Source organism: Triturus cristatus, chromosome 7, assembly GCF_964204655.1.
Source record: "Triturus cristatus chromosome 7, aTriCri1.1, whole genome shotgun sequence".
Taxonomy (NCBI): Eukaryota; Metazoa; Chordata; class Amphibia; order Caudata; family Salamandridae; genus Triturus; species Triturus cristatus.
In genome coordinates this window covers 1,295,624,322-1,295,644,718 of record NC_140590.1, presented here as the reverse complement: position 1 = coordinate 1,295,644,718, position 20,397 = coordinate 1,295,624,322, and the positions used below count along the sequence as shown (strand labels likewise).

The window sequence follows — 20,397 nt, the reverse complement described above, 5'->3', positions numbered from 1 at the left end:
AGTAAGTGGCTAAGGTTTTTAACTCATCGTGTTTACGGTCATTGAACAGGAGCCCATCTACTACTACGAGTTTGTGAGGTAGTGTCGTGATTTAGGTGAGCGCGACCTCTCGCAGTATTTTGAGCTTGGTATGCGAGTATGCAACATGCAACATGCAACATGTTTGAAATGCGTGCAAAGAAAGCATTATGTGTATGTACATGTAGTGGGATTTGCTATTAGGTTAAGTGTGTCTTTGTGTGAGTTTCGGGCTGGCACAATGCATAAACATTTGAATGTATTCGATGTGTAAGTTTCTGTGGGTCACAGGTGCAGGGTTTCAGCAGCTCCACCATTGAACACATGACCATGCACCAACAGTTGAGTAGCCAATAGAAGACTGCAAGGTAAAAGTAACATCTTACGGTTGTTTTGCTCCCACAATAAAAATATAACCAATCCGATATTTTTCAAAACTGTATTTTTACTGCGGTGACATTCTCTTGTTAATCAGAAAATAGTGAACTTTTACATTACATTTTGGCTTCTCTGTGATGTAAATTAATATCGGCGTCATGGCTATTGGTTGTTATGCACTGTTGAAGGCATGCTCAAAAATGTATGTCAATGAGAGGTGAAAAATCAGCTGCAATTCCAAATTACTTCTTTATTGGTTCAAAGGCTTCAGAAACCTTTTGTTTCTAGGATTGCAGCATGTGGCGGAGAACCTTTTGATGGCAAGTCTTGTCGTGTGTGCATTTGATTTCTCGGTCTACACACCGCTGCATGCCTGTGTGTTTCGGCTTCAGTGTGCGTGCATCGTGACTTGCGCACAGGTATCCGCATTAGGAATTTTGCTTCATTATTATCATATTTTGCACAGGCCGAGTGAGGACACTGCGAGCAATATATCACAGCAGTCTCGTCTTCCCACCCCCCTCTTTGTGCACATAATGAACTCCAAACGTTGTTGCACAACAGTGCAAACTGCGAAAGGCAGGGGGAATCTGAAAGGCACAACCGTCCCATTGGAAATACTTCAGCTGCAGTGTAAGGCAGGGGTCTCCCTCGGCCTTGAAACCTACGGACGGCAGACAACTAAAACAAGCCTTCTTGCCAGTTTGCCTGCTTCGCTTCCCAGAAAGAAATGTAAATGTGCGCAACTGGTCAATATGCAAATGTAAAGGGTGCCTGGAAGGTATTGACTTTAATTGATGGAATAAATTGAAGCTTCCTAATACACCTTCATTCTTTTTGAGTGGTATTGTAGCGCTACCAGTACCAGGTAAACTGTGAAGTGTGTGCTTTTAAAAGACCGTTAAAAAAAAAAAACTGAGCTACGTACTATCTGCAAAAAAATCTATATTTTGGTAACACTTTTTATCTTAAACATGTTTGAGCATTTTGTAGCAGTCTATTTTATACTGAGTGTAATGCAAGTTTAAAATAATGACTTGCATGGTAACAGTGCTTACTGTCACAGACTGGAACCTTGTACCACTAAACATATACAAGTCACTATTCTCCACAGCACCAACCAGAACTCCTCTTATGCCGATCGGGCTCACTCGCCACTGTTCACTCATCGCAACTTTTGCGCCCTACCACTTTCAAATGTCACCAGCCACCACTGGGTTTACGTCATTCACACTTCTCTTCCACCCACTCCAGCATGCATTAAGGGGCAAGATATCGGCCCACTTCAGCCATTGGCTGACTTGAGTACGAGTTACAGCATGCCACCCTCTCAGAGGGAACACATACACAAGAAAAGTAGTTCCCTTCATGCAAGGGAGTACTATGATAATGTGTGGAATTTCTTTTGACCCAAACACGTTTATGCCCTGTGGCAAATTATTGTTTTTTTAGATTGATGAGGGCCCCGGATATTCCACAACAATAATGTTTTGCAAAAGCCATGACAAAACAAAACAATAATTGCCAGAAGGCTGGCAGCCAATGCAAGACCTATCGGCTTTGCCAACGCTTGTTTATTTTACTCTCATCAGTCCATTGGAGTGCCTGCATTGTCTTATTCTGTCACTTGAGTGCTGCTTCACCATTCAAATCCCCCACCCCATGTTCTTCCTGTGGATCCTCCCTGCAATCAGGTGCTGCACACAGGCTTCCCTCGTGTGGAATTTGCTTTCTAAAGCGCTATCAGTGGCCCAGTCAATATAATTACCTTAATGCAACCATTCATGTAGTCACACTGACAGATATCTTTGTTTAATTCACCTTAGTCCTAACCTACAACATCTCTTTCTGTTTCAGCCTACTTATTTCTTGCAACCATTTCCCCCGCAACCTTTGGCCTGGGAGGCTGCAGGGCAACACTATGGGGTATATTTACAAACAAGTGACGGAGTGCAGTGTTAGCCTTCTTGGCATAACGCTGCGCCCGCCACTTCTGAAACACTGGGCTGCACCGTATTTACAACAATATAGTGCAGCCCCACGTTTCCTCCTGCGCTAGCTCTAATTACAGATGCCTAGCGCCAACGCAGGCACCCTTGCACCATAGTGGGGAATAATAGTTTATGTGCAGGAAGGTGTCCCTTCCTGCACATAAACAATGTTAAATCGCGATTTGTAACTTATATGTGTGCTGCTTTGTGCAGCACACATAGAAGTTGCAACTCATCATTTTTTAAATGATTGTTTATGTGCATTTTGCTGTTTTTGTGTGTGCTGCACAATGCAATACATGTAAAAACAGCAGAAACTAGGAGAAATAAAGAATTTCTCCTCGTTGCGCCCTTTTAAGACCAGGTTTTCCCTAGTCTTAATTTTGGCACTGCCCCATATTTACGCCACTCTTGTAAATATGGGCAGCGTCAAAATCAATGGATGTTGCGGCAGAATGCCCACTGCAATACCCATTGCCCACCCTTTCATGCTAAGCATTGCGTGAAAGGGTGCCTTATTTACAAGGCAGCGTTAAGCCATGTTAAGTGGCTTAGCACTGCCTTGTAAATAAGGTGAATCCCATATCGCCACGGGCCACGGGCTTGTAAATATGCACCTATGATTAAAAAGTAAAGCCCTGTTTGCCTTCCACAGTGCCATTGTCCTGGCAGTGTTCCTAAAAACAAATGTATTGGCCTTTGGAACTTTTGTTCACTTGCGGAGTAACAACATTTGCATGTTGTTAGAGGCTGGTGTGACACCAACACCTGCTTCCTCCTGAAACAAGTCAAGTCAACAAATCCTTTTGGTTATGAGTTGACAGGTGATGTCCTTGAAAAATGGTCAAGAGCTGAATATACATGTTAACATGTAAAGCAATTTGGGAATGTAGCTTTGATTCACTTCAATTGTATATTACATAGGCAGGCTCTACCCCTGTACCCATCACAAAAATATTTCCTTGATATCATCCTTGCAACCAAATCATCAGAATCATCTCCAGATCCAGTACCACAAAACATCTTTTAAGATATCTTTTGCTATACCAGTGCAGGCGAGGTATCCAGATGCCTACCCAGTAAGTCCCTGCAACTAGGTTCATTCAGCTGAAGACCTCCTACATTAGACCTCTCCTCAAAAAGAAACAACTTGACCCAGCAAACTACAGGCCCATATCAAAAGGCGATTTTTAGGAAACAAATTGAGAGAGCAGTGTTTACTCAACCCTCTATCTTTACTGAACATTATGGCTGACTGTCAGACCAGTGGTTCGGTTTCAGACCAGGCAGAGGCACAGAGTCAGCCATTATATCCATCTCGTATGATCTCAAACTCACAGTGGAAAAAATTGAGTCGCTTCTATATTCTACTTCTGGATTTATCAGTTGCATTTGCCACTGTCCACCACCACACGGTACTGCTAAGACTCCATGGTCTCAGAATCTGTCAAAATGCTCTAAAATGGATTGCTTCTTATCTCACGGACAAAGTGTAGTCTACCTACCACCTTTTACATCACCTCCTCCACAGTGGTGCTCCCCAGGGGCCCCTCATAGCCCCTCTATTATTCAACAACTACCTAATCTCCAAATCATTTAACCTCATCTGTAACAACTATGCAGATGACACCCATATCATTTTAAAAATGGATGTCCCCAATGACCTTGACAATTCACAACTTGATGACTGCCTTTACTGTCTACAGCTTAATACCGTAATGACAGAGATTATGACGTGTGGAAAATGGCAAAAGTACCAGCCTCCCACCATATGGCCAAAGGAAATTTAAGCCCCATCAACATCAAGAGATGTTAAAAACCTAGGAATAACCATGGATACAGGACTATCATTGATACCACATGCTAACAACATACAAATAGTGTCTTGTAAACAATGAAAACATTATGTCACATCTTCTTCTACTTTGCACACCAACATTAATTGCAAGTAATTCTCACACTCGTATTCTCCAACTTTGACTATGCCAACAGCCTATACATTGGCACACCAGCATTCATCTTATGAAAAATGCAACTTATCCAAAGTGCTGCAGGAAGGCTTCTTTTTTTTTCAGTCCTGTAATTGCTCCGCTTGCTACCAATAGCTAGAAGGGCAATGTTCAAGACACTCTGCATTGTCCACAGAGACACCTATGCAAAGGACAGCTAGACCTACAAGTTAAACTCAAGCAATAGAAACCAAACAGAGACACTGCTTTCATTCTGAGTACAAGCCGCCAAGCTCTGGCGCTCACTACCAGACAACATTAGAAGCACCCAGGAGCATATGCATTTCTGAAGACAGTTCAAAACATAGATATTTTCTGTATAACTTCACCACCCACATCCCAGCAACAGAGCCCAGGAAACAGACTCACGCTCAAGCCCAAACCTCAGTTACAACCCACGAATTGCAAACAAGTCAACCAGCAAGCTGCTTTCAATATGCAGGTAGGCTAAAAAGAGCTGACCTATGGTTCACAGTGGCATTATATAATTACATACTTGCATATATAACAGTTATGGCTCACAGTACTAAAACCATACTACTGCACCTTTCAGCATCAATTATACCTTATACATCTTAAATTCATGCAAGCCATATCTGCTATAAGTGTTGTCTATCACCATCATTGTACTTTTAAAAAACACAGCCATCTCCAAATGAAGAGGCATGGATTAACTAAAGAGATCTGTCACACACTGCTGGACAATTATGAGGACTCTGATAAAGTCCACCACTATAGGTCTTAAATATCTATACAATGTGACCACTGCTTTACATCTCACAAAGACACTCTGATATGGGATGATAATAAAAATGCCAATTCCAACAGATCTCTCTCTACTTCTCTCCCCCCCAACCACAAAAGCTCAGGACAACAACTATACACAAAATCTCAGATTGGACAAGTGCATTAACCAGATAAGCAGACTAATTCTTAGGAAATACTATAAAGGGAGCTGTAGAGCTGTACAAAGCTACTAGTGTAGTGAAAACCATACAACTGCGCATCCGCTGTTCACACTTCATCATCCTGCTATGTGCTGTGTGTGTCCCATTACATGATAACCAAACATCAGTGGTCATCACGCACGACATGGAAACACTTCTCACATAGGATCAAAACGAAAACAGCATCCTTCCAACAAAGGCCCTACAAGGTGTAACATGCTACCCAAGCAGGCAAGCACCTCAGCACTCCATATAGGGGTAGTAGGTACTATATGAATGCTGCAATACAATATAATAACCTTCTTGTAGTTTGTGTGTTAATTTATGCTGCAATGCTGATGTTTTGGGAGGTAACACTTCCCTACAGTTCTGTTTATTGGTGCTTGGAGTGCCATAACAAAGCTTGAGTGGAGCATTCACTGCTGTTTTGTGTATGGTGGTTATTGAGGGCCATTATGTGAATTTTTGAAAAATAATTTTGCTCTTGTTTTTTATTATCACAACAACAGTCTTGCACATTTCCTGCTATAGATCTTAAGATGTCCCATTATGAATAAGACATGAATTGTCTCTTGTTTATATTCTGGTAAGTGTTCTTTTGCTTTTCAAATAATACATGCCCTAGTGGAAGTACGAAAATACCAAAAAGTAAACAGGACTGAATAAGCTACTTGCACACAATATGAGTAGTGGCGGCTGGTGACATTTGAAAGTGGTGAGGTGTAACATTGTCGTACTGCACTGCGGCGAGAGAGTGTTGCGAGAGAGCTCGAACAACCTATGGGGGATTTGGGGGGGTTTAACCCCACGAAAATTTTGAAAAAAGAGTGGACAAACGGTGCATTTTTAAGCAAATTTGAGGAAGCAGGAAGGTTAATAAAGCAATTTGTGCTGGGCCTAATAAACATAGATCGGTCACTGCATCTCCCCTCACTTCACACTACATTGCTCTTGCACCTTCACCCAGCTCCACAGAGACCCATGCTCACTCACAGGTGTACACACACTTCTCTACTGGGATTGCCAAGTAGACAGACAAATACACAACTAACAAGCAGACACATCTCAGTCTTGAAACTGTAAAGCAAAGACACCCAAATGGATCTTATAATAGGAATTATAATGAAGACAAATAGTCAGACACTCAGCCTCCTCCCCCCTTCCATCTCAAATGTTCAAGCTTGTACCTCTGAAACACTACGCTGCATTCTAAAAGCCAGGAAATAGTTAGGGGTATGAGGCATTAAAATTTGTTTAAATAAATACAACCATTACTTTTCCATCAACATATTGCACGTTTTATAAAATGGTGCACTGTTAAACAGTCAATACAGGGACAACCCCTTAAGTCTGCCTATTTCCTGCCCATTCTCTGCTACAGGGTTATACCAAATCACTCCACAAACACTGGCAAATATAAAACATTATGCGAATGTATCAGGATCACACCTTGCATCAATGGGGAACTGAGATGGTGTCGATGTAGAACTTGTTAGCATCGCAAATAGCAAGCGCACTTTGTACAACGACACAGGTGCACAAAGTAAAAATCCTCTCAAGGAACAAAGTCAGAGATTTTATAAGGGTAAGTACTGGAATGCTAAACCAGTTTAAAATTACGTTCCTATCAAGGAACCACAGCAGTGCCAGATAAAAGTGATAAAAATAGGTGTTGTTAAACTGGTTTACTGAACAATCATTCACGACAGAATGGAAACCGAATGCGCAGAGCTCAAGTATGAGCACAGCAAAAAACCTCGTCAATAATACATTAACAAATATTTCACAGGCCCTGGAACAAGACATTTGTTAAATGCCCTCATAAGGCAGCCTGCCTTTTATGAAGTGTTGGTTTTAAGTTAAAGAATCATGACTGCTCTAGTGAGGTTAACATTTTCGAGGCAGATGTAGAAATACAGACTCTGACCTCAGCACACCAGCTTGCTGAAATCAATACCATCGATGCGACAGATAAAAATCACAAGCAGTCGCTTCCGGGTACCAGTACAAAAGACGACAGTACAATCTGTGCGACTGGTTTGTCTGGGTGTGAGCTGTGAATAGTTTTAAACTTGGGTTGAACAACTTGCAAAAATTCTAAAAGGTTGCTTGGAAATCACAATGTTCCGTTGCACAAAAAAGCCCGCAATCATTAAGTACAATAAAACACGTCGTTTCATGCCATGGAGAATGAAAGAAACAGTTTGTTTTAGCGTGATTGGAAGAAAACAATACCCTGATGTGAAGCACGGAAGTTGTATAATTTTAGTATAACAGGCGCAATACAAACTAAACTGTTTCTTGACATTTAACAGTAGGTGTTAATTGCTGGCACTCTCAATGGGACTCGTTTTACCAACCTCAGAAGCATGGGAATGACTTATTACTTTCAGACCTCGCAGCCGGCAGGGAACCCGGTGGGCCTTTGTTGCCTGAATACAGACATGTTGTAGGAGAGTATGATCTGCACTTATGTTGCCCCCACTTTTTTTCTGATGTTAACACTGGTTTCTGGCTATAGTCAGGCTGGGTCCCTGCTAATCAGGGCCCCAGTCTCTCTGTTCTCTCTAAACAACTTTGAGTGCATATTAGATGCACTAGTGATTGGATACTGTGGTGCCTTATGAGCCCCTAGTATATGGTATCTTAGGTACCAAGGGCATTGGTACTTCACAGGCCTACCAGGGGCTGAAGCATGTGTTATGAAACCCCTGGGAAGCAGACTAAATCTGACACCACAGGCCTGCTACTACAGCCTGGGTGAGGTAGTGTTAGCACTCCTCACTGAGGTATAGGTTCCTATATCTCACCATACACACATATATAAACCTATCAGTCACCCCTAAGGCAGGCCCTATCAATCCTGAGGGCAAGGTGCTTGGTTTACAATGTGAGGGGGTGCCACTGCTTGAGCAGTGCCCCTCTGCAGCTGGCAGAGTCTATTCTCTATGGCTGTTTGTGGATGCGGTTAAACCATATACTCTAAAGTGCATTATAACCTAGCGGTAAATGCTAACTTTGGAATGACTGCATCAAAACATGTCGTGTTTGGTGTCAAACAACTTGGAATCATACCCCCACACCAGTAACTGGTGTGGGAGTATGATCCCACCCTTCTAGAGGGGACGACATGTACCTACTGTGGAAACATGGTAGACATCTGAAAGAGCCCTGGCATCACTAAATGGATGCCACCAGCACAGACACTGGGTTGCCCTCCTGCTGCTGACTGAAACACGCAGTGGAGGAGGCCCAACAATAGGCATCCTGTCACAGGGAGGTGTCACCACCTTCCAGACCGGATTTAGTGTATTGGGGCTGGGTGGGTGCACTCTTAGAGTGCTTTGAAGTCCTGCACTGGGGGAGCAGTAGGCTCCTCTGTGCATATGCCAGCTCAAACTGGTTCAAGGGCTACCTGCCCCTGGTCTGGCACGAAACTGGACAAAGGGAAGTGGGTGTAACCACCCACTCCCCTGACCCTGCCAGAGGAGTGGTCATAGAGCTAGTCTCTCCCTTCCTTTTAGTATAAGTTAGGGAACCCTTGCCGTTGCAAATCAGATATCCCTGGACAACGCTCTACAAGAAGAATCCTGGCCCTTCAACGTTCCACTACCTTTGGAAGATGGAAGAATCTCCCTTGGAGTCAAGGAGTGACTCCCCTGCTTGGCAGACTCCAAAACTTTGAATCAACGGTCGGAAACTTTCCCGCTCCCGCCGGAGTCCAAAGTCTCTGCAGCCCCAGAAGTAAATTTCCTGACTTCTCGACGGCCATTGTGAGTCTCTAGCAGAGCTGAGGCGAGTGGACACCTCAAGTGACGAGGAACAGCAATACCCGGGTACTATGCACTATTGTTGAGTACAACCCCTTCACGACATTCTACGAGCTTGTGCATTGGACCATGTGTGGTCCAACCTTCTAGCAAAATTTCCTTTGAAAATCAGAGGCCTACCTCATCCCGAGTGATCGTGGGCTCCTGTGAAGCGAATCCTCACAAGGCGTCTTCGCGATCCCTTGCCAGCTGGCTTATGGGTCCCCTGAAGACTTTTTCTTCAAACCAAAAAGCTCCCCTGATTGCTCCAGGCCTGTCCTGACTTACCTTCACTGGGTGAGTCTCTCAAACCTTGCTTGTCTGCACCGCTGACTTTCTTCAATTTCCACAAGACTTGCTGTTGCCAAGGCTTGTTGGCTCCAATCCGGTTGCCGACACCTCAGTAAGCTGCAGACTTTGTGAGACACTCTGAATCCAGCTCCTGGTCATCGTCGACACCTCTTGGACCTCGTGGTTGAAGAGTCAAAACACCCTTGATCGGTTAAAATCACCCAACTTCCGTGGGCATCCATCTTTCTGGCCCCGGGTCACTGTCCCTTCTGCTTTCAGGTCTTCTTCATCTTGAATCCAGCCTTGGATTCCACCGGACACTTCTCCAGTCTTCGCAAGCAGCAAAACTTCTTCGGCTTCCATAGAAAACAACGACGCGACCCGACACCAAAAGACACCTATGCACCAGGCTTCCCTGGGTGAGGTAACTCGTGCACTCCGGTGCTCCTGTGTGTGCTGGCCCTCGAACTACTTACCTTGTAAGTGGCTTGCTTGTAGACTTCCTAAAGTACCCTTAAACTTTAAAAATCCAACTGCGACTTGCTCCATTGAAATCAATAGGGAACCCGCGGCTGTGTTCTCACACTGCACGCGTCTCCCGTGGGTCTTTTACTTACCTGCCTTGGGTGGATTAGTGAAGCCCCAGCGATTCTACAGGCCCTAGGCCTTGTCCCCTTGCAAGTCGGCTTTCCAAACCTCTTTTTTAGTATATGGTCTGGTACGCCCCTAGGGCCCCAGCCATATTTGTGCTTAACTGATTGTGAAACATTGATATTTGAATGTGTTCCTGACTTCTAATCTCATAAAGAGATTAGTAGAGCGTGTCTAGTAATAAATACATATATATTTGATATATATACCTGTGTGGTGTCCTTTCATTTGGTAATTCAAGAGATTATAAGGTAAAACAAGCTGCTTTACATTCCTCTGAGACTTAGCCTGAAGGCTGCTCTCCACAGCTACCACTAGGATAGCTTTCTTTAAAAGATTGTCTGAAACCTATCTACCATAAGAGTCGAATTGGACTGGTGCAAGGTGGCCACTATAACTAGTGACCAGCATATGCCAGGCCAACTTCTCACACATATGATGTGACCTTTATGTCGTACATGCATGTTTACAACAAATACCTAAACCAGATGAGCTATCCTGCTCGGATTCATAGCCATGACATGCCAGTTTAGCACCACACTCTGCAACAGGCATGTAAACACTCTGAGCTGTCTTATAAAGATTAAACCCGGGGGCCTGCTGATTACAAACAGATCTCCGCACAACTGCACTAACCTGACAGGCTATTTTACCAATATATTAATCGAGACGGTAAACGGTCAGTCTAACAGCTCTTCCTGTCTCTGTCTCCAGGGCCGGCTTTAGGGCAGTGCGACTGGTGCAGCCGCACTGGGCGCTGACCTGTGGAGGGGGCGCAGACCTCCGGGGTGTGTGCTGTGTTTAGCAATAACTTATGATTGGAGGGGCACTTATGTCCAGTGGTAGTGAGAGAATCCAAGGAGGCGGTCATAGGGTGTGGGAGCGCCAAAATTGATTGTTGCACCGGGCGCCACCAGCGCTAAAGCCGGCCCTGTCTGTCTCATGCAGGGAGGTTGGAAAATGTATTATTCACGCCCACCACGTGCAGCTTCATAAACGGTATTATCCAGCCATCACCTGCACAGACAAAAATATTTCAGTTTCAAACACAACCACCACCACAAAGTTAATACACATAATCAGCCTTTACATTTCTTAATTTTAAAGCGTGCTGACACTGTCTGCCCCGATCAGTCAGTCAAGTGACGGGCCGCTCTGTACTCAGGCACCCCATGGAGAATTTGCCATCTTACCTTTGGGCCCGGGGCTGTTGCGTGGCGTCCGGTTCGATCTCCTTCACCTACTCCGGTGAAGCTAGGCTCTTCTGGGCCTACCACGCCAAGACTGTTAATGAAACTCTACTCACGCGCCAATTGGATCTTAAAAGGGATTATCAACAAAGAGTCAAATGAATAGCCAGCCGGCCAGAGGGACCCCCAGCAAACGGAATTCAGAGCATATACCTAGGCAAAGGAAAGGCACAATTTAAGGCAGCGGATTTCCATCTTTCGCCTCCTTCTCTACCTGAAGAAAATCAACCTCTCACTTAGGTCTGGTAAAGTGCCAGATGCACACTGTGACCTCACACACTAATTACGTCAGCAAGTTATCTTTTCAACATGTGAAACTGCCATTAGGGAGGGGGGTTGTGTAAGTGCAACAGTTAGATGAGTATTCGCTGCTATCTTCGAAAACAAACTCGGAGTTCGGCCTAACATTACTCCAGTCAAGGGAGGGGCTCCCTGCCCGACAGTCTGTGGAATCAGGCCGGGAGGGGGCGCTGGGTACAAGGGCAGGCAGCAGGTGGCAACCGAGAATGACTGGAGATTTATTAATCGAAGAGCGCGGGGGCTATGTGGTGACGACATGAACCATCTTTTTCAAGAGAGCATGCTGGCATCTCCGAAGGGTGTGAAGAGGGCAGGAGAGAGGGCAACAACAGCTGTGGGATTCCAGCCAGAGCACAACGGCGCAGCCACGCCCAGCCTGCCCTGTCCGCCCGACTCCGACTTCCATGTCTGCGCTGCCACTTCCTGCCTTCCCTCTGCTGTCTCTCCTGGCTTCCCACTCCAGGCTTTCACCCTGCCCCTTATCTGTCACACCACTCTCCTCTCACTAGTTGGCCTCATCCTCTGCCACCCCTGCCCCCCATTACCCACTGTATCTGGCGGCATGCTCTTGTTTTCTACTTCCTCACAGCTGTCATTCACTGCCCCCATGCACACTGCAGGCTGGCACCTTCCTTATTTCTGTCTTGAGACTTGCTGGCCTCATACGCATGTCATTCCATGTCCCTTCTCCTTGATGTCACTTCCTTCATCCCACGTCTGTTTTTTATCCCTTGCCCCTCACTCCGGTCAGTCCACCAACTCTCTCCTATCATTCAATGATTTACTAGCTGTCACTCCTACCCCCTCCTACTCCCTCTTATTCTCCGTCTCTTTGCCTCCTTCTTCTAGCTCCTTCAGCTTTCACTCCATTTGCTGCTTCCCACACTAGTGACGGCCGCTCACTCTCCCGCTGTGTCTCGTCAATAGCTGCTGCTCGAATCTCACTCCCTGTCCTACACTGCATGCCCCTTCTCCTGGCTTTCACTTCCTGTACCCCGCACCTGACAATTCCTAGCTCCTTCAGTATGTCACTATCTGTCTCCAGGAGCTGCCTGGCACTCCACTTAACTGACTCCTGTCTGTCACACAGGGCTTTAAGTGGAATGAAAAAACTGGGGGGTCTCTCAAAGGGGCGTGGCCAATGTAATTGAGGGCGTGGCTTAAAAACAGTACGTTAAAAATCTGTGGTTAGCATAGTGTGCCGCCCGACTTGTATTTTGCTGTTTCTGTCATTCCATCTAGGTATATGATACAACAAGTAACATCATACCTACAAGTCAGGACTATTGGCTTTGTCAATGGTTGTTAGTTGCATAAGATAAATAAGCAGCAACTATGGCTTGTATAGAATATTCAAAAAGCTTCCACTTAAAGCACTGGTGACACCACGACAATGTTGCTGCTCTTGCGTTCCAAAAAGAGAAGGGAAATCCAGAGAGAAAATGACTCTTTAAAGGATTTCCCTTCCCTCTACAACGCTCACCTGATATGATGTCATGCCGTAACTTTCCACTTGTGAGAGTGTGAGCAGGATACATCGATGTGCCTCCTGTCTTGAAACGGGTCTCTAAAGGGCTCTGTTTTGTGCCCTCGCACTTTTTCCGGACTGTCACTACAGTCTGGAAAAAAAAACGGACCGTCTGTGCCAGCGCACAAAACAGAGCCCGATAGAGACCCGTTTCGAGGCCCCCTTAAAAAAACTGCCGGTGCTCCTGCTGGAGCAGAGTTTTCTGTTGAAAATTTATCGAGTTTTAAGCTCCAGTTTTGTCTATATGTTATGATTAAAATTACTAATTTGAAAACATAAATTAATAATTTGTTTTGTTAAATGTCCAGATTAATCAACATTACTAATGAGAGAAAACTATACGTGGGGATGCATATATGTTGCTTAATAATATGCGCGGTTTAATTAAAAGAGTATCGCAAAAGTGCTATTTGTTTCGAGTTTGTGCTTTTAAAATAACGTGTGCTAATGCTTTATTGTGTTGCAGAAGGCTAGATAATTACATACACATAAGGGTATTAGTGGGGATTAACACTGTTTAATCATTATGATGTGGTAACGTTGTTTTGTGTTTCTTTTAATTAAGATGGTCCGTTTTGGCCTAAAACAAGATGGCTGCCATTTACAGCCTGCACTCGAGTGATTGAATTTTGATGAGAGGCCTTGCTGAACATGGTCGAAAGTCACCTGACCACGGCTTCTGCCTGTGTAGAAAGTTTCCGTGAGGACAGTAGCTCTGGGAATGATTCCAATTGTCCTTGGAGAAGGATAAAGCCACAATGAACAATGACCAGTCTGCGGTGGCTCTGCTATGATACCAAGGAAGAGCATTTACGAAAGTAACATTTGCAAACTCGAGTTTCCTTCTTCCGTATTTTTTATTTTTGTGTTTTTCCCTGAGCGGAGGTTTACTAAATGTAACCAAGAGATTTCCTTTCCTGCTCGCTCTGCTCAGTGGTTCATCGGATATCCAGAGTTTGTTTGTAACTTTTATTTGTTATTTTTCTTATAAATATGTTAGACTAGAGAGGGTCCATGTTCTTTGCGCTCATTACATTCATCGCGTTCCTTGTGGTTTGGACTTCTTCCTGAACCTATGCTGAGGACGGCAGCTCGAGAGACTTTACCGAGAGACCTGTCCTGATCCATTTAGCTAGAATAGGTAACTATGAGAATAATGATTTTGCTAATAATTGACTTTCATTTGAACTAATTTAGATAAACAACCATTTGTTTGAATACCAGTGTCGGGTGGTTATTTCTTTGTCATTATTTGAGTTTCGAATGTATTTCCCACGTTTAAAATCATGACTCAGGACAATGTCTTTAGGGTTACATTGACCTCATTTAGATGCAGATTGGTTTAGGTTTTCTCTCCTATATTCAGTGTGGATAGAGTAATAGTGTGAATTTTAGTGTGATGGGCCCTAGCGTATGATGAGTATATGTGCGTGTGACTGTAGATTTACTCTGTCTGTGGAAGTAGGGAGAATTTATATGCGCCGATCTGCAGCAGTTTCCTGGTAGCAGTATGATGGTTAAGATTATTGTCTTGATCTGATAGGTTGCTTGTACATAGGCTTTTTGGTTCATTGATTATTGGTTAATGTTGGTATATGTACTAATACTATATGTTGAGGTTGTCGTATTGAGTTCTATGTAGTGTGTACGGCTTCTGGAACGTAGGGAGCTGGTGACGGTTCCGTAGTAGGGCAGAGGGAAGTGAGTGCTGCTCTCGGGAAAAACGGGATTGTTGGCCCTGTACGTATGCGGGGAAAAACGTGTGACAATTGAAGTTGCGCGTCACATTGTCTGGGTTCGGAATCAGTGACATTGTTGTGTGTTACTATTAGGGACATATTTTCAGTATAAAAGGAGAGCGTATGGTAGCGAAGGTTATCTGTGAAACTCTGGTCTTAAGTCCCAGGGATCCGTAAGGTTTGCCGTTAAAGCTTACTGCTGGAGTAGTAATAGGTATTCACTGAGCTTGTCTGAAGGACTGGGCAGAGGTAAGCGCTGCTTGGTTAACGTGTGTTATAATTTTGTAGTGGGACAGACTGTTCGCTGTTCTCGGGAAAGGCAGGATTCTGTGCGCATGTGCTATATTTTCTGGTGTGAAAGTGCGTGAATATATGAGCATTTAATTGATTGTGAGACTTTTAGGAGCAGTCCTAGAGGAAACAGTTATTGGATGCATGTTAGAAGGGCAGACTAGAGGGATGTGCTACTGTGTCAACAAGAGTAATTATTCCGTAGTAGAGCAGAGGCAAGCGCTGTTCTAGAGAGAAGCGGGATTCTTGTGAGAGTTTTTCTTTACTATTCTGTGGTTAGCGAAGCAGACAATGGAGATGTTTATATGTTGTAACTAATAGATTTTGTAGAATCTGAAACGAAGTCTATTGAGAAGACTTTGTAAAGGAGGGGTAAACGAGTGACAGGAGACAGGAGCAGAAGCGACTGCAGCGACTGCTGACGTCATACAGACCGCGCTGTGATTGGGTAGTGGATCAGAATAGTGCTCGCGCTGTGATTTGTGCGTTGGTGTGAGCCGCGCAGGGATTGGAAGGAGTCACCCTATACTCCTGTGACGTAGACGCTCCAGGATTGGTGCGTTGGTGTGAGTCGCGCTGTTATTGGACAAAAAGATCGTACAGTTGCGGAAGGGACTAAAGAATATTGGTAAACGTTAAAATGTATTACCAACCGGAGGAAAAGAAGAAAAAATCCTTGTTCGGTAAAATTAAAAGGTGGTTCGACAAGGATAAAAACGTAATAACTAGAGAAGGTGAATTGCTACCTCCGACGAGAACTCCTGCATCCTTCATGGTTGCGAAATATGGGTATCATACCTGTATATGGTTAGATAACTGGGCTAAGTATACTAAGGAAGATGGTGTCTTAGCGTTCCCGGAACATGGTTCATTTAATCTGGCCGTGTTGAGAAATTTGCGGGAGAAAATGATGTGTCTAGAGCCTAGACCAAGGCCAACACAGTTCGAGGCGTTGGTGGAATGGGAAGATGAGGTGCATGAGTGAGAAAAGCAGAGGAGTGGAGGCAACTATAGATACATTTTTGGGAGGAAATATGATCGTGAGACTCATCATGATCAAATGAGGAGATGGCGAGATGCTAGTATGTCAGAGGGATTATATCCTATGAGAACTGTTGAAGAAGCGGAAGGGAGGAAAGGTGCAGAAAAGGTGCCTGATGCAGAAGTGAGAAGGTATGGAGTTAATGATTACGAGGATGAGGTCTTGGATGACATGATTTACAAGAGACCACCTCCGTATAGACCAGAACCAGAAGAGAGCACGCCAGTTGCTACTCCTGTAAGAGATACTTTGCAAATTATTAAAACTGAGGTTATGACACCTGATCTGAAAAGTGGTAGCTCTTTCACGGAAAGGGAAAGAGAGAGAGAGCGAGAGAGAGAGAATCGAGTCAGTGACGAGAAAACAAGAGAATTAGCCAGAACCACATCTGAGCTGACTGAGAAAATCCGAGAGTTAACGAAAAATCTTGAAGCAGTTACAGTGCCTGTAACGATAGGTCCGGTTGTGCCTATTTTTGATAAACAAAGAATGGGTGAAAATGGTTTGACGGTTCCCTATGTTGGAAATGGTTTGGTTGGTACTTGTACTTTGGAAGAATCAAGAATGAGAACAGGAGAAAATAATTTGAGGCAGCCGAGACATGACACATGTAGTGGAGGATTAGATGTGCAGCCTAATTCAGGATTGAATACTGGTTGTTTGGGAGGAACGATTTTGGAACCACCGAGGATGGCAGAACAAGTGGGTGCAGTGAAAAAGTCTACTGAAATAACAGCTGAAGATTTGAATGATTGGTTGAAAGTTCTTCAAAAGAAGGATAAAGATCCACATGCAATTGATGTAGCCAGGTTGCGCATAGAATTGGAGGAGCTTATTGCAGGAACAATTCCTACAGATATATTGAAAAACCATCATGATGGAGAATTGTTATTTATGTGTAAAAGTATTACCTGGAGGGCTAAGAGTACACATGACAGGTTAAAAGCAATAGCGAGTGAACAAGGAGTTGACATGGATAAGGTGAAAGCTTTGCAGAAACCTTACAGGGTGGATTTCTCCGACAAGGATATTGAAAATCTAAATGGTGCTGGCAGAACAGGACAGATTAAGGAAATGATTGCTTTATTGCGAAAGTGGGGTGATGTAGAAAAATGGAAGGATAGGTGGTACAAGAAAAGGGAAGATTCAGTGGACAGGACTTACTCAGCTTTTCCCATGAGGGAAAAAGAAAAAACAGTGGATGCTTATCCTATGAGAGAGATTCCTGGAGGAGGATATGTACATGTCCCATGGACTAGACAGGATATTTTGTCATTTACGAATGATTTCCCTCGACTGAGAGAAAAGCCTGTCGAGTGGTATAGGCAGGTAGACAGGTTCGTGAAATTGTCAAAAGTGCCGTGGATTGACCTGAATAGTCTGTTTGATATAATTGTTCCAGCAGACTTGTGGGCAGAGTGTAAAATAGTTGTAGATTGGCCTGCTAAGGAGTATCCAAGAGATCCGAAAACAGGAGCACCAGATCCAGAGGTTATGAAAAAATATGAACAGGTAATTGTGTTCCTGAAAAATAAAGTACCCCCAAAAGAGACAGACTGGGTTAAGATAGATCGAACACATCAGGAAGCGAAAGAATCAGTTCATGCTTTTTACGAAAGGCTGATACTGGCTTTCAAACAGTTCAGTGGAGATGAACACCTGGGTGATAAGGATTTGAGTCATTTTGTATACAGATTTGTATATGGCCTGAGACCTGAAATCAGTGAAATAATACGTGAGCATACAGTTGACTGGCAGAGTAAAAAGATTGATGAAATCTTGAGACATGCAAAGTACTTCAGTGATGAGATTGAGGCAAAACAGAGGAAGCTGAAAGAGAAAGCAATGTGGGCACAGGTGAAAGTTGCTGAGAGACAAGAAGCACAATTGATGGAACAGGCAAATAATCTAGGAATTAGACCTAGATTTGCAGGAAAAGGAAAGGGGAATTTAGAGGAGGCCAAGAAAAAGTTCCCTTGTCACAACTGTGGACAATTGAGGCATTGGAGATCCGAGTGTACCAATCCACCATTAGTGAGTAATGAGAATAAACCCTTAAATCAACAGGTGCAGAACGAGGGGTGTAATCAACAGCAGCAACAACAGAAGGTTGTCAGACAGCACAGTCAAGAGCCAAAACCGCCCTTGCCGCAGAATAGAGGGTCCCAAAAGTATAACCAGGACTCAGGATTCTACAATGATGAGCAGGTAAACAAACCGAGACGTTCAAACCTGGTACAGCAGTACTGGTTAAAGAATGAGGGGAGTGAGTCTGAAGGGGACTATTGACGGTGCCGAAGAGAGGAGGAAGAGTGCATACTTGGTGCAACTCTAGAAATAGACCAGGCAGGACCATTTGTAGATGGGAAAATAAATGGGGAGAGTGTTACTTTTTTAGTGGACACAGGAGCGACGAGATCAACTGTCAGGTCAGCAGATATTAGAAATCTTCCTCTCTCGGACGAAGCAATCCAAGTAGTTGGTGTAGCCAATACACAGATTAAGACTCGTCTTACTGAACCAGTAAGGGTAAGAATAGGGAAATTTTCAGACATGCACAGATGTGTGGTCTGTGACACCAGTCCAGTGAACTTGTTAGGTAGGGACTTATTGTGCAAGATGAACTGTACAATTTTCTGTACTCCGGATGGAATAGCTTTTGAGACACCAGATGAGGATGTTTTGTACCGGATGACTCTAGATAATAGAGAGAGTGAGATTGTTGGTACATATGCTGTGTTTAATCCAGATGATTTGCCACAGGAGTTGAGACACACAGTGAAAACAACAGTTTGGGATTTTACTGGAGAAGATGTGGGATTGATGAATAATGTAGATCCAGTGAAAATTTCAGTGAAAGAGGGGATTGTTTATCCTAATATTCCTCAGTACAGATTGACACCAGAAATAATTGAGGGAATAACTCCTATAATTGACAAGATGATTCAACAGGGTGTTTTGAGAGAGTTACTGAGTAGCCCGTGTAATTCACCGATAATGGGGCTAAAGAAACCTAATGGAAAGTTCAGGATTGTACAAGATTTGAGAAAGGTTAACAAAATTGTGGTGGCATGTTGTCCCATTGTACCAAATCCGTCAGTGATTTTGTATCAGATTCCTCATGACGCTGAGTGGTACACAGTGATTGATTTGTGTCATGCTTTCTTTTCAATTCCATTGCATCATGACAGCCAGCCAATTTTTGCATTTCGGTTTGGCCAGCGTATTTTAGCATGGTGTCGTATCCCACAGGGGTATACAGAGAGTCCTTCGATATTCAATCAGTTGTTGAAAAAGTCGTTAGAGAGTTTGATCATGCCTGAAAGCTCAGTACTGGTGCAGTACATCGATGACTTACTTGTGGCATCAAAGACACGTGAAGCTTGTGAAGTAGATACCATAGCTTTACTGAATCATCTGGCAGATGGAGGGTTAAAGGTATCTCCAGCCAAATTGCAATTTTGCAAGAAAGAGGTGCATTATCTTGGACACAATATTGAAAAGGGTCTGAGAAAAGTGACTGATGACAGGATCAAAATTATCAGAGGAATAAGGGCCCCGATGACCCAGAGAGAGGTGAGGATGTTTCTGGGGATGGTGGGTTATTGTCGTCAGTGGGTAAGTAATTTCTCCCTGATAGCAAAGCCACTGATTAAGTTGACTAAAAGTGAGGTGAGAGACCCATTGGAATTGGATGGAGAACAAATGGCAGCATTTGAAGAATTAAAGAGCAGAATGTGTGAAGCTCCTGCTTTGGGAATGCCAGACTATGAGAAAGAGTTTGAGTTGTACTGCAGTGAGAGAAATGGATGTGCACTTTCAGTGTTAATTCAGAAACATGGACAACTGAGGAGGCCGATTGCGTACTTCTCATCGACACTTGACCCTGTAGCTGTGGGTTTGCCAGGTTGTCTGAAAGCAGTAGCTGCTACAATCAGAAGCTTGGAACAGAGTGAGGGTATAATAATGGGATATCCTGTAAGGGTATTCGTACCTCATGATGTGGCAATTCTTTTGACAAGAAGCAGGACTCAGTACATGTCACATAGTCGACTGACTAAGTATGAGAAAATCATTCTGGGAGCATCAAATGTGACTCTTGAGAGATGTGTGAATGTGAATCCAGCAACGTTGTTACCGGATGCTGACAATG

The 20,397-nt window shown here is 43.9% G+C and overlaps 1 protein-coding gene across 5 annotated transcripts in view; it reads right to left on the bottom strand.

Moving 5' to 3' along the window:
- LOC146811928 (sulfotransferase 1C4-like) overlaps positions 1 to 20,397 on the bottom strand; it is a 577,890-nt gene that overhangs the window by 348,524 nt on the left and 208,969 nt on the right. Inside the window, exon 1 of one of the 5 annotated variants that reach the window (XM_085618899.1) lies at positions 11,288 to 11,578. The exons of the other annotated variants lie outside the window; for them this stretch is intronic. The gene's annotated coding sequence lies outside the window, so the exon portion shown is untranslated. Of the gene's footprint in view, positions 1 to 11,287; positions 11,579 to 20,397 lie in introns of those variants that run through there. 5 annotated transcript variants of the gene reach the window in all.